Here is a 13,910-nt window from a genome sequence, read left to right as displayed (position 1 = left end):
TGCCATCCCTACATTTGAGCAGATCTTTCTCAAGCAGGTGGCATAACTCCTGCTAACCTGAGCCTTTTGATACAGTGCTTTTCAATCATTACCAAGTACCTTTATCTTGGGCTGTGGATGGCATGGTGGCTGGTTCAAACAATATACTTTTGCTGCCATCCGGCATCTCTATCCCTGCTTGCCCCCTTCCTCTAAATCAAGTGACAGGGACTACTAGAAACAACCCCAATTGTAATGAGTTTTCGATGTGCATGAATTGTGTAAAACTGCAGCAAATCCTTTCTGATTCCTGACACTTGAGAATCTGCCTCAGCTGTAATGCCCATCTCATATGGATAGATTTAGTGCATTGCATGTGCAATGTATGAAGACTGGACTTTTAATGTACTACCAATTTGACAAGCAATGGGAATTAGTGAGCATAACTTTATAGGTGCTATAACACACCACCAGCTCAAAAGTCTTACAGCAATTTCCTGATGGATGTACAGCAGGGAGGAATAGGGTGAAATAGTGGATTCCCAACACTGCTGGCCAGCAATGTTGAATTCTTTACTCTGACAGCAAGTTCCAGGCTTACAACTCAAACATGAAAATTACATTTAAAATTAATAACTAGTTAAAGATGTCATTACTTTTGATATTGGTACATTTTCTTGGTATAAATCAAATATGCAGCAGTGGGTAGTCAGCATACCAATGCACGATGCTACAGTGATAATGGATATTTTCTCATTTGTAGAAGCCTGGGAGCAGGTTACCTGGCGACTTGCTGGAAATATTATACTGGTTGGGGAGGGAGGAGCCTAAAAGAGGGGTGGCATTAATTTATTAAAATGTATCTTAAAAGTGGCCATTAAATTTATATAATATTGTAATTAAACCTGTGACCTGACCTTCACAATCTATGCAACTTGATTTGCTTTTTGCATTCAGCAAACTTTGTTTTGTTTATCTTTTTACAAACCTACTTTTTTTTAAAAGGTCTCAGGATTTAAAATCATTTGACCAAAACCTTTCTGAACAGACGGAACACAATAAGAAAGAAAATGGCATTGGTTCAAACAAATTCTACGGCTGGTTTAATTTTGAATCACCCAGAAATATAAATGTTCATTACACATTACAATATTTTACATTTCACGTGCATGAAACACGGATACACCACATCTTTAAATGTGCTTCTGGCATCCAACTTTGTTGTGGCAAGCCACTGCTGTCAGACAGTGTGGGAGGAAGAAGCATTAACTTCAACAGCTGTTTCTTGACCCCGGCTGTCAGTCTTCCCAAGAATAAATTTTTGGAGTGTCCCATTACAACCCTGTAGGGGATTATATAATATCTAAAGGCCTCCCTGACAAAAGAGGAGCGCCAGAAAAATCGCACCGACAAATCGTAAGGTGAAAAGCAATGCCAGAGCCTGCGTTTGCAATAGGCAGCGTCGAGACGGAGTAACTTTTAATGCAGCACGGCTGCATGTTTACAAAGTGCGTTTCCCCTCTTGGGCGAATGCAGTTAGAGGGAGTCCTGCACAGACTACAGTAATTCCCCTGCAAGGGCGACTTGAAACCGGCTGCGCTGAATAGCATTTACTCTTCCCGCTGCCTCCCGCCGCAGCAGCAGCGCTACATACCCCGGAAGTTTAGCCCTTCACTGCTCGCGAAACTTTCTCGACACTGCCTGTTTTTTTTTCCTTGGGTATGTGCTGCATCTTATGTGTGTGACTCCATCACTTACTCTTTCTTTCTTTATATATATATATATATAAAGAGCACCAATGGTTTTGTGCATTTTGCAGGGAGGGGGGGGGGGGGGGACCGGACCGAACCGAACCGAGCGAACAATGAGATCTGAAATGATGTTGCAAACTGCTCGATGCCCCATTTTTTAAAACTTGTCACCGTGAGTTAGAAGCAGTAACCGTACATATATTAATTTTAAAAAAACAGAACAGACATTTTATTGGAGATTTTTTTTCAGTTATTGCAAAGTGGAGGGGGGGGGGTGTATCTGATGTGGTTGCAAATAACTAGCTTATCAGAGATTTTCACTGATGAATGGTTACATCTAAAACCTGACTAATCAACTATGAGTTGGTGTATATCTTAGGTGGTGTTAAATTATCCTAGGTTAATTACTGTAGGTTACAAATGTAATGTCTTTCATTGCTGAACATCATTAACAAAATGACTTGGTTTTGCCCCATCTCTTCTGCCTCTTTTTTAGGAGCCAGCACTGTATATACAATAAGGACTGTACTCCAGTTTCATTTCTGGAATACAATATGGCTTAACTATTCTTGCTACATATTACTTTTGTACAAAATTACAGCTTGTGTACTTCAAATCACTTTCTGAGGTTTGATGTTTTATGAAGATGAGGCCATGTAAAATGTTCATCTTACAGTTCAGGGCAAAATGTTTGAATGTGTTCTCTTTTTGTATATACACTCTCGCTTGTAAAATGAGAAGTGTTCCAGATCTGGCCCTTGTAATTTTTAGATTATTACTTGTAGATATTTGAGGGAATGTATTTTTCATTTAAATGTTTTTTGGGAGGAGGAACATTTATTACTGGTAAATGACAAAGAATGCTAATGCCCATACAAATATTTATGAGGTATAAACATTACTATTGTTTGTAAGGGCATGTATACTTAATGTCTCTCAGAAAATCAAAGAAAAGCATATGTATTGTGCTGAGTGCATGCTGGAAAAACTGTTCTTGTGTACCTTTTTTTAAAACTGAGTTACTTGCTTGGACTAGTCAGAGGGTTAGAAATAAATGCATTTAGATTGTGGCTGCGTAGGTGGAAAGTATACGATATGCTCATTCATTATGTATTTTTCTGCTCTTGGGGCCCACTTGAATCCAAGGAGTTCCTATAGCTGGGATGGTAGGTTGTCCAGATCATAGACTTTTTTAGTATCAGTTGGTAATATTGTTCTGTGATTGGTTAACAAGAGGTGTACTTACGTTTGAAGTGATGAAGAAATACAGACACCATTAGCCATTGCTGTGCTTTTCTTCATAGTTGATAATGAAAGTCCCACCCACAAAAGCAAAAGTGAACCTGTCATGACCCCATTATGACTGGACTATTTTCAGGTTGACCTGGTCCTACAATGTTAGAATATTTGGCTGCTATTTGGGGAACTTGAATTCAAGTATCAGTCGCATCTTACATTTTTTGCTCTGGCTTCACAAGGCAAAGTAGTTTCAATCTGGCAGGACTCGGTCAGGAGGAGAAAACTAGTTGTTTGGAGAGTCATTCTCTTCTGCATCACTTAGGTGGACCTCAAAACCACTTGATCAAACAATTACTTTGAGTGTATTAGTTAGATTTTCCCAACTTCCAAACTGTAGAATTTCATCAATTGAGAAAGGTGGAGGCAGTGGGAAACTGACTAGAAATAAGATACTAGTCTGTCCTAAATCATAGGATTGAAGTAGTAATCAAGTATTGTGATTTCTGTCCCATCAGTTAAGAAATTTTATTTCAGAATACAATTTGTAATCTGTATCACCTTCCACTGAGGTGAATTTGTATGCCCTGCTCAAACTGTCTGTGGAGCCATGCAGTTACCAGTAGGCTGTTGACACTGCAGCAGGCAGTCTTAATTTAAGTGCAGCTTGGAAATATTTTTGTTCCACATAGACCTGTGTCAGATTTTGGGTGCTAGTGTTTCAGGTAAAATTTGGTAGTTGGTGAAACTTTTTGGTGGACGTGCATCTTATGACTTGTGGTGAAATGTCTGTATTTCAGAGTGAGAAACATTTTCATTTGGTGGTACATGTAATTTTGTTTTCTCTCTGGAAATCATAGATTCATATAGCGCAAAAGGAGGCCATTTGGCCCATTATGCCTGTGTCGACTCTCTGAAAGCTACCAATTAGTCCCACTCCCTGCTCTTTCCCCATAGCCCTGCAAATTTTTCCTTGCAATATCGTGGCTTTTGTTGGAATATGGTTCCATAGGTACTTGCTGCCTCATGTACTTTATTGAAGTGGCCTTTCTACATGTACGAGTTAAGCGAGTAAATTGTAGCAAGAAAGAAAGAACTCGCAGATATATAATGTCTTTCGCATCCTTAGGAGGCCTCAAAGTGCTTCACAACCAATTAATTTTTGAAATGTGGCCTTCATTATGTAGGCAAATACAGCAGCCAACAATAAGGTTGCACAAACGGCAATGAAAGGAATGACCAATTAATCTGTTTTGGTGATGTTGGTTAAGGGATGAATTTTGGCGAGGGAACTGGGAATATTCCCTAATCATCTTCAAATAGCGATGTGGGATCTTTTACATCCATCTGAACAAGTGGACAGCGCTTTGGTTTAAACTCTCATCCAAAAGACAGCACCTCGAACAGTACAGCACTCCCTCAGCACTGCACTGAAATCTCACCCTAGATTATGTGCTCAGATCCTGGAGCAGAGCTTGAACCTATGAATTTCTGGCACAGGGGAGTGCTACCAACAGAGCCAAACTGACACTCTAATTCAAAATGATTTCATTTGAAAAAAAATTCATGAATAATTTTGCATCAAAGCCAACTTAACAGTTGAACAAACTTGTCAGTATAAAGTAAAACATTCTCGTGCCCAGGTAAAGTAATACGCTGTTAAATTTAACATTCACTTAGTGGTTCCTTCATATGAGCCATTTCCCCCGTGGAGAATTCATCTTGTTGATGGAACTCATTTGTCAACACCAACGCAAGTATGCATGTATAGCTGCTATAAAGTCACAAATGCATTCTTGAGTTTTACAGAGCTCAATTCACCTATGGCTAGAATTAAAGTGATGGCAAGTGGTGCTGGCAGCAGCAGCCGTTTAGCTTTGCCGGTGATGGTGCAGAGACAGGCAGTGGAACCCCACCTGAGAAGGGTTTGGCAGAACTGGCGCCATGTTATTTACATTAGCAAGACTGATTGGGTGATTCTCGTGGGAGACAGTGCTGTGAGGTAGATGGGGTATAATAATACCTCTGATTTGCTTGAGCGAAGAGCTAGAGTTCTCCAAATGTGTATCTGCAACCTTTATGAAATCTGAAAGTGAGATTTCTGGGTTCATGTACACGTTGCAATCTTTCCTTTTAAAAGGTGGACTTCAGTATCAAGCTGTACCTTTCAGTCCTCTACTTAGGTTTTCATAAAAGGTGACCAGGCCATGGGGATATTTGTGGTGAGATCTTTGATAGCAGTGTGTAAATTAGCATAACTTTTTTCCGTTTTGGTTATGTCAAGCTTCCTTTTTTGTAAGCGTTATGGATTATTTAAACAAAAAATACTGTGTTTTCTGTTTGCGTGGAGCAAGCAATGTATTTGGAGCTTTGTATGTCTCCTTAGTCATCTTCTGTTTTAAAGCTGAATATCTCCCTCAACTTTTATTACAAAGGCACAAATAATGGTGTTGCTTTTAAAATGATGGGGACCTTTATGAAAGGTGGAAAGTAACTCTTTTAAATCTGTTCCATATCAAAGTTAGGGTGAATGAAGTTTTTAGATCGTCCAGTTTCTTGTATATTTTATTATTCTGCTTCCAATCTTCTATACCTCTTGCAGGTCTATTTGTCTTTATCTATTATCCCACATTATCCCAGTCTCCTGGAGGATTTTGGTTCATTCTCCTTTGTTTGTTAATCAGTTTTCTGGAGCTATTTTTAATTTTCTTTCTGTCCCGTAAAGTCTTTATTCCTCCGTGTGCATATCTTCTTCCTTCCACCACCCCTTTGCCTCTTTTTATTAGATACTGTGTGAAATCTCGACTCTGTGCTCTGTGACGGAAAAACTCACATATTCATGTTGTTGAAGTACTTTTATGTAAACGTACTGGTATCAAAGCAAAATGAAAAATTCTCCTCGCTATTGGCAACCTGAAAAACAAAGTAATTTCCAGTCTCTGCATAACATCAGTGTGTCTGTCCTTGTATTTTCAGAATTTAGTTTCTCATCTTGCTGCCACTGAACCTTTTTAGGCCTGCTGCAGCTTTCTACTCTGCCTAGTTTCCGGTCTGCCACATGGGTATTTTTTTTTTAACGATGTCTACAAATCTCCAGTGAGCAACAACACGACTGATTTATGTGGATTGGGCTCTCACCACTCCTCACTGCTGTTGGTCAGCAGTTAGCCTGTTTCATCGGAAGTGGACCAGGAGTAGGGGTTTAGGCTTGCTTTGCTTACTCCCCAGTAACACACCGTGAGATATGGTTGTCAAACATTGTTCTTCATATTGGGTGTCAACTGGGCCGAGCTGTGGAGGGCAGGGGTTTGGGCTGGTGTAATGCAATCTGCTAGTGGAAGAGGATATACCATGATCACTTCTATTGTTGAGGCCGGTTGGAGTGCATCAGGGCATACAATAAGGGAGGGGGATTATTTGGAAAGTGGGATGGGCAGAGGGGTAATGTGAATATTTGATTTTTTTTAAATGAATTTATTATGTGATTTATTTTTAGGAGTACATAGAGATGGGGGGGGGGTGTACTGTCATGGTGAATGGTGTTTTTGATTTGGGGAATCTGATTCTGCTAATTTTTTAATAGACCTGTAAGGGTGACAGAAAAGCAGTTCCACCATGCCCCCTCCTCGCCCTCTCCCCCCACCCGCTGCCTCCTGGCCCTCCGCCCGCCCCTCGCCCTCCCCGTTTCCCCCCCCCTTCCTGTCCCTCTTTTATACTTTTCTATTTTATAATCAGCCTTGGAAGCTTTCAGGAAAAACTTGCAGATGCATGGTATTTTGAATGATGAGAAGACTAATGAAATATTTGGGATTTGTAAGAACTAATTTATCTGTATTCGGTACTGTAGAGTTTAGTTCACTTTATTTTCTACCTTGAAATTTTACTCCTTATCCTTCACGGAGATGCTGATCTTGTTGAAATCATTGTTAACAACTACTGAGGGAAGAGAGCAGTTTCCCTAAAGAGATTACGCATCCATATCTGTTTCATTGGGCAGGCATGCTGCTTTTTCAGGAGCATTAGAGCCTCTAAAAGTGATCATGTTGGTTTCTTCCCCATGAGTGTGCCTGTCATAGGGTTGAGCTCATTCTGCCTCGAGGTTCTGTTCCTTCTTTGAATCTGTGCTGCTGACCAGGAACTATCCACAGCCAATATTGAGACCACCAACTATATTGCTGTGGATACAATGTCAGGGATAGGACAAGGGTAAAGGTGGTGACCTCTACAGCCACTCTGCAAAACCAGCATCAGGTATTTTGGCAATGTTGCTATCGCAAATTTGACTAATTGGGTTTTATATGCATTGCAGAAAAATTCTTTGGTCTGTTCTATCAGGATTTTTGGTTACCAATTTGTTGCTGGTTTACACCAATGGAGTTGCAGAAAAGAGCACGGATACTTTATGTGACTCTTCAGAGTGAACTGACCCTTTCAAATGCATAGGCCACCTTGATGATTTTTCAGAATGTTGTTTTCAAATTGACTTTTTTCAAATGTGAAACCTCTCTAGGAAAGAGCCCAAATACTTGCACTCCTAAAGTTTTAAAAAAATATATTTTTGTAAATGGCATCACAGTTTATTTGGTTCAGGTTTTCTATTTCCTCCTCCTGGTGGAACTTCAACTGCAACAGAAGTAAATCAGTGTTCTAGTTTCTCTGGTGAGCAGGATGAGGAGATATTGGAACTTTGTGAAAGTGCCAGTAAAACAAGGATCAGCAGTTCCAATAAATATCTGGCCCTTAAAAGGGGAAGTTATTCATTCCTCTCAAAATGTCAGGATGCCTTTTACTGTTGAAAGGATTTACATGTTCTTATGTGGGGAGCAGGAAATCTTTTAAACTGGTAATAGGAAAACCTTTTTGCTGGTAGCTAACATCTGCCTAGCAGCAATGGTACTTTGCTAACCCAATTTCCCTTTTTGCAGTAATTGGGATCACTTGCTGAAGTTTGTGGACCAATGGAGGTAGTTTGGAACAGGTGCTTAGGAAATGAACTGATGGATTACCTGATACATTTTGAGTAGAGGTGCAAGTATGTTTAATTAGGTAGCTCAGCTCTAAAAGTTGTACAACAAGTGAATACTATATTATGTTGGTTCTTTCAGACCAGAATATATGGGGATAAATATCACCTAATGTATATGGAGTGAAATTATTCTTTTAATGAAATTGAGAAATTGCTTGCTTTTCTCTGTAACTGAAGTCTCGCCAACAAATAGAATGAGAATTTGAAATGTGAGATTTTTTATGAGCAAGTCGTTATGGAGAAAACAGGCGTTCTCATAGGTTTATGCAATGAAATTCTTTTTCCAACAAAAAAACCATCATGGATGGTCTTCAAAAGAAAAAAAACAGGTGATCACACTGTAGTTTTTTTTTATTCATTCATGGGATGTGGGCATCGCTGGCGAGGCCGGCATTTATTGCCCATCCTTAATTGCCCTTGAGAAGGTGGTGGTGAGCTGCCGCCTTGGACCGCTGCAGTCCATGTGGTGAAGGTTCTCCCACAGTGCTGTTAGGAAGGGAGTTCCAGGACTTTGACCCAGCGACGATGAAGGAACGGAGATATATTTCCAAGTCGGGATAGTGTGTGACTTGGAAGGGAACATGCAGGTGGTGTTCTTCCCATGTACCTGCTGCTCTTGTCCTTCTAGGTGGTAGAGGTCGCGGGTTTGGGAGGTGCAGTCGAAGAAGCCTTGGCAAGTTGCTGCAGTGCATCCTGTGGATGGTACACACTGCAGCCACAGTGCGCCGGTGGTGAAGGGAGTGAACGTTTAGGGTGGTGGATGGGGTGCCAATCAAGCGGGCTGCTTTGTCCTGGATGGTGTCGAGCTTCTTGAGTGTTGTTGGAGCTGCACTCATCCAGGCAAGTGGAGAGTATTCCAACACACTCCTGACTTGTGCCTTGTAGATGGTGGAAAGGCTTTGGGGAGTCCGGAGGTGAGTCACTCGCCGCAGAATACCCAACCTCTGACCTGCTCTTGTAGCCACAGTATTTATATGGCTGGTCCAGTTAAGTTTCTGGTCAATGGTGACCCCCAGAATGTTGATGGTGGGGGATTCGGCAATGGTAATGCCGTTGAATGTGAAGGGGGGGTGGTTAGACTCTCTCTTGTTGGAGATGGTCGTTGCTTGGCACTTGTCTGGCGCGAATGTTACTTGCCACTTATCAGCCCAAACCTGGATGTTGTCCAGGTCTTGCTGCATGCAGGCTCGGACTGCTTCATTATCTGAGGGGTTACGAATGGAATTGAACACTGTGCAATCATCAGCGAACATCCCCATTTCTGACCTTATGATGGAGGGAAGTTTATTGATGAAGCAGCTGAAGATAGTTGGGCCTAGGACACTGCCTTGAGGAACTCCTGCAGCAATGTCCTGGGGCTGAGATGATTGGCCACCAACAACCACTACCGTGTTCCTTTGTGCTAGGTATGACTCCAGCCACTGGAGAGTTTTCCCCCTGATTCCCATTGACTTCAATTTGACTAGGGCTCCTTGGTGCCACACTCGGTCAAATGCTGCCTTGATGTCAAGGGCAGTCACTCTCACCTCACTTCTGTAATTCAGCTCTTTTGTCCATGTTTGGACCAAGGCTGTAATGAGGTCTGGAGCCGAGTGGTCCTGGCTGAACCCAAACTGAGCATCGGTGAACAGGTTATTGGTGAGTAAGTGCCGCTTGATAGCACTGTCGACGACACCTTCCATCACTTTGCTGATGATTGAGAGTAGACTGATGGGGCGGTAATTGGCCGGATTGAATTTGTCCTGCTTTTTGTGGACAGGACATACCTGGGCAATTTTCCACATTGTCGGGTAGATGCCAGTGTTGTAGCTGTACTGGAACAGCTTGGCTAGAGGCGCAGCTAGTTCTGGAGCACAAGTCTTCAGCACTACAGCCAGGATGTTGTCGCGGCCCATAGCCTTTGCTGTATCCAGTGCACTCAGCTGTTTCTTGATATCACGTGGAGTGAATTGAATTGGCTGAAGACTGGCTTCTGTGATGGTGGGGATGTCGGGAGGAGGCCGAGATGGATCATCCACTCGGCACTTCTGGCTGAAGATGGTTGCAAACACTTCAGCCTTGTCTTTTGCACTCACGTGCTGGACTCCGCCGTTGTTGAGGATGGGGCTGTTTACAGAGCATCCTCCTCCCGTTAGCTGTTTAATTGTCCACCACCATTCACAACTGGATGTGGCAGGACTGCAGAGCTTTGATCTGATCCGTTGGTTGTGGAATCACTTAGCTCTGTCTATAGCATGTTGCTTCCGCTGTTTAGCATGCATGTACTCCTGATTTCCAGCTTCACCAGGTTGGCACCACATTTTTAGGTACGCCTGGTGTTGCTCCTGGCATGCTCTTCTACACTCCTCATTGAACCAGGGTTGATCCCCTGGCTTGTTGGTAACGGTAGAGTGAGGAATGTGCCGGACCATGTGGTTACAGATTGTGCTGGAATACAATTCTGCTGCTGCTGATGGCCCACAGCAACTCATGGATGCCCAGTTTTGAGCTGCTAGATCTGTTCTGAATCTATCCCATTTAGCACGGTGGTAGTGCCACACAACACATTGGATGGTGTCCTCAGTGTGAAGATGGGACTTCATCTCCAGGAGGACTGTGCGGTGATCACTCCTACCAATACTGTCATGGACAGATGCATCTGTGACAGGTGGATTGGTGAGGAGGAGGTCAAGTAAGTTTTTCCCTTGTGTTGGTTCGCTCACCACCTGCCACAGGCCCAGTCTAGCAGCTATGTCCTTCAGGACTTGGCCAGCTCAGTCAATAGTGGTGCTACCGAGCCACTCTTGGTGATGGACATTGAAGTCCCCTACCCAGAGTACATTCTATGCCCTTGCTACCCTAAGTGCTTCCTCCAAGTGGTGTTCAACATGGAGGAGGCCTGATTCATCAGCTGAGTGAGGGCGGTAGGTGGTAATCAGCGGGAGGTTTCCTTGCCCATGTTTGACCTGATGCCATGAGATTTCATGGGGTCCAGAGTCAATGTTGAGGATATGTAGTGCATATCATTCAAAATAGCATTGTTCGGGAAACTGGATGTTGTGGAGCTCAGATGCGTATTTTCCTCATGTTGTCCAGCTGCAACATATTGGTAATTTTGATTTTGTGCGATAGTGTGAAACGGGTGATAGCGAATTGGAAGCCCGATTTTTCTCTCCTGATTTTTATTTCCATTGAAGTCAATGTAAAATGGACTGTCAATGCACTATCACCCATTTTATACTATTGCACAAAGTCAAAATTATCCCCAAAGTGTCTGAGGTTCTATGTGAATTAGTTATCATAAGAGAGTCCTTGCCTCACCTTGCCTTCCTCCACACTCAGAATTCACAAAATGCCTCCAGTTGCAGCTGTTTTGAGACTATCAAAGGTCCTCAACATAATATTACTTGAATAATGCAGTTCCTCAGGACTGAGGAATCCAATAAAAAATGCAATGCAATTTATTTTCACTGTTTCAGGAGCTAGGATAAATTTAAAGACCCAGCTTAAGCCATTGTAGAATCTTGCGTTTGTAGGTGTTTGTTTTCAGAAAGTTTCTCGAAGTTGAGTCCCACCCAATTTCCTTACCTTTTAACAATACGCATTTTGTTTTATTATTGTCTAATTAAGAAAGAATGGACTTCTGCCAAATGATACTCGTTCATCCTGAGTCTGACAGCAGCAAATTGTTTTGTGGCACAGTGGTGTAAGACTCTTCAGGAGGAATTTCCAGCTCAGCATCCCAGTTTAATGGTTTCTCAGATCATTACCTGTATCCCACAAGGTAATAATTGGACAAGCTTTTCCCTTGGCTTTGAGATAAATCAGCCCAGAAATAAAATATATTAAGAATTTCACTTCTTTATGGATTAGAATGCTCACATGCAAGCACTTGAACTCTGAGCTTTCAGAATCTGGTGGCATATAAACAAATGGCTGTATATCTAGCCTTAAAAGACTTTCAGGCTCTGCCGCAGGGTTGGTCAGTATGCCAGTGAGCTGCCAAGCACATGTTAACTGCTTATTGTTGAAAGTGCATCTATTTTTAACTTTGGTCTGAACTGGTCCTTGAACTGTAGCTAACATAGCATTTAATTTTCCTCTTGAAAAACAAACAGTAGGCAAATGATCTCTCTTCTCACTTTCATGAGGGGAGTTAGAATAATTCTGAGGAAGGACTTTCAGCCTGTTCCTTCTTGAGCACCAGGCTTTAGTGGTTAAGCAGCTTTCATTTGGCAGGTGCACGTAACTATTCTTAAACCACATTGGAAGTTTCTTCCTAGAATAATCTCAGATTCTATCTCTCATGAGCTTTCCATCCTTTCCGTCCTTCTGAAATAGAGTGCATTGGGTGTGAAAAAGCCTAGCCTTGCTTTTTGGATAGAATAAAACCCATAGGATGAGACAGCCTTTCATTCTTTATGCAATGCATTGACCAAAGCTATTTCCAAATTAAGACTTATGGGTTCAAGCTCTATTTAAGGACTCGAGCAGAAAATCTAATCTGGCCTTTTAGGTGCAGTATTGAAGAAATGGTGCATTGTGTGAAGGGCGATTCTTCAGATGAAACATTAAGCCTATTCAGTTGGATTATTTTAAGAGAATTGGGGAGTTCTTCCAGTGTCCTGGCCAACCTCCTTCCCTCAGCCAACATCAAAAGTAGATAAACTGACCATTCATCTCATTGCTATTTATGGGACATGCTGTGTGCAAAATGGCTGCAGTGTTTGGCTATTATAAGTGCAATTGCACTTCAGCAAGAGTGGGGAATTAATTTGAGAGTAAAGATGTTCATAACTTGAAGTATTTATTTTGAATTTGGCTTGAAAATGCAAAAAAATGGATCGACTTTTTTTTAAAAAGCTTTCCTACCACTTACTACAATAGTGAAAAATTAATGGTGGATATGTATAGTGACAGTTTGCAGGTACAGAGAATGAGCAGCAAAACCAAACATGAAATAACTAAATTGGACAAAATTTGGATATTTGCGAAATTAAGATTAATTTTCATTTCACATCGGGAGAAAATGTAGAATTCTCTGCCACAAACTGTTGTTGAAGCTCGGCAAATTTGTTCAATAGGGAATTAGCTGATTGCTTGAAAAAAAGGAACATTAAAGGGTATGTGGAGCGAGTATGAGATTGCAATTTGACGAGATGGCTGTAACATTCGATGATTCTGTGGGTCAGGTAAAATTGTCAGTGAATTCAGCTTAGGTTGCTCTTGCAGACCATTAATGGCTATTTGTTGGGTGAAATTGGCAGAGGACAAGGGGCATGTTACCTGTCCATCTTCAGTAAGAAATTGATGTCTGGCTTGAGGTTTGACCTAAAGCAGGAACCAAAAAAAATGGGGTGGATGGAAGAAGGGAAAGTTTGGAGAAAATGAGGAAAACATTACCATTTTTAAAATGCACCAACAAAATAGTGTAGAAAACCTATTGGATCATTTTTAAAGAATGTACCACGTTTTCACTTTTTTAATGTGCTTATTTAATAAAATAAATTAATTGTGATTTTTCTTCTTCCTCATTGGCAAATGTCTGTTTTGTTTCTTTCTAATTGGTAAATAATGAATTATATTGCACGAAACCTTTCTCTTCCGCACCCCCCTCAAAAAAAACTTGAAAATAACATTGCAGCAAAAATAATGCTTTCCAAGAATAAGCCACTATGGCAGTTCCTTATGCACTTCATTGTAGATCCCTAAAAAAAATGTCATCACATAATTCAGACAAAGCTCAACAATTTACTGTATTCCAGGACCCTGACCCAATTTAGCTCCAACGTCCTAAGGCCAGATCAAAGACTCTGGCTGATCCTGCTCCTCCCACTTTTACCTCCAACCTCTGGTCCAGAAAAAAGCAAGAAAGGAGGGTAACAGACCCAGGGGCATATTAACAGAAAGGGAAAAGAGTAGCAGAGACACAGGAAAAG

General features: G+C 41.5%; 1 protein-coding gene across 5 annotated transcripts in view; it reads left to right on the top strand.

The window, feature by feature from the left end:
• The first annotated feature begins 1,673 nt into the window (after nucleotides 1-1,673).
• The window catches only part of atg10 (ATG10 autophagy related 10 homolog (S. cerevisiae)), a 238,576-nt gene continuing 226,339 nt past the window's right edge, over nucleotides 1,674-13,910 (top strand). For 2 of the 5 annotated variants that reach the window (XM_067982786.1, XM_067982787.1), the window contains exon 1: nucleotides 1,674-1,698. The gene's annotated coding sequence lies outside the window, so the exon portion shown is untranslated. The remainder of the gene's footprint in view (nucleotides 1,699-13,910) is intronic. The other 3 variants (XM_067982788.1, XM_067982789.1, XM_067982790.1) reach the window with 2 other exon arrangements.

Source organism: Heptranchias perlo, chromosome 4 (genome assembly GCF_035084215.1).
Source record: "Heptranchias perlo isolate sHepPer1 chromosome 4, sHepPer1.hap1, whole genome shotgun sequence".
Classification (NCBI taxonomy): domain Eukaryota; kingdom Metazoa; phylum Chordata; class Chondrichthyes; order Hexanchiformes; family Hexanchidae; genus Heptranchias; species Heptranchias perlo.
Note: the sequence above shows the minus strand (reverse complement) of the source record. Positions and strands in the feature narration are given on the sequence as shown.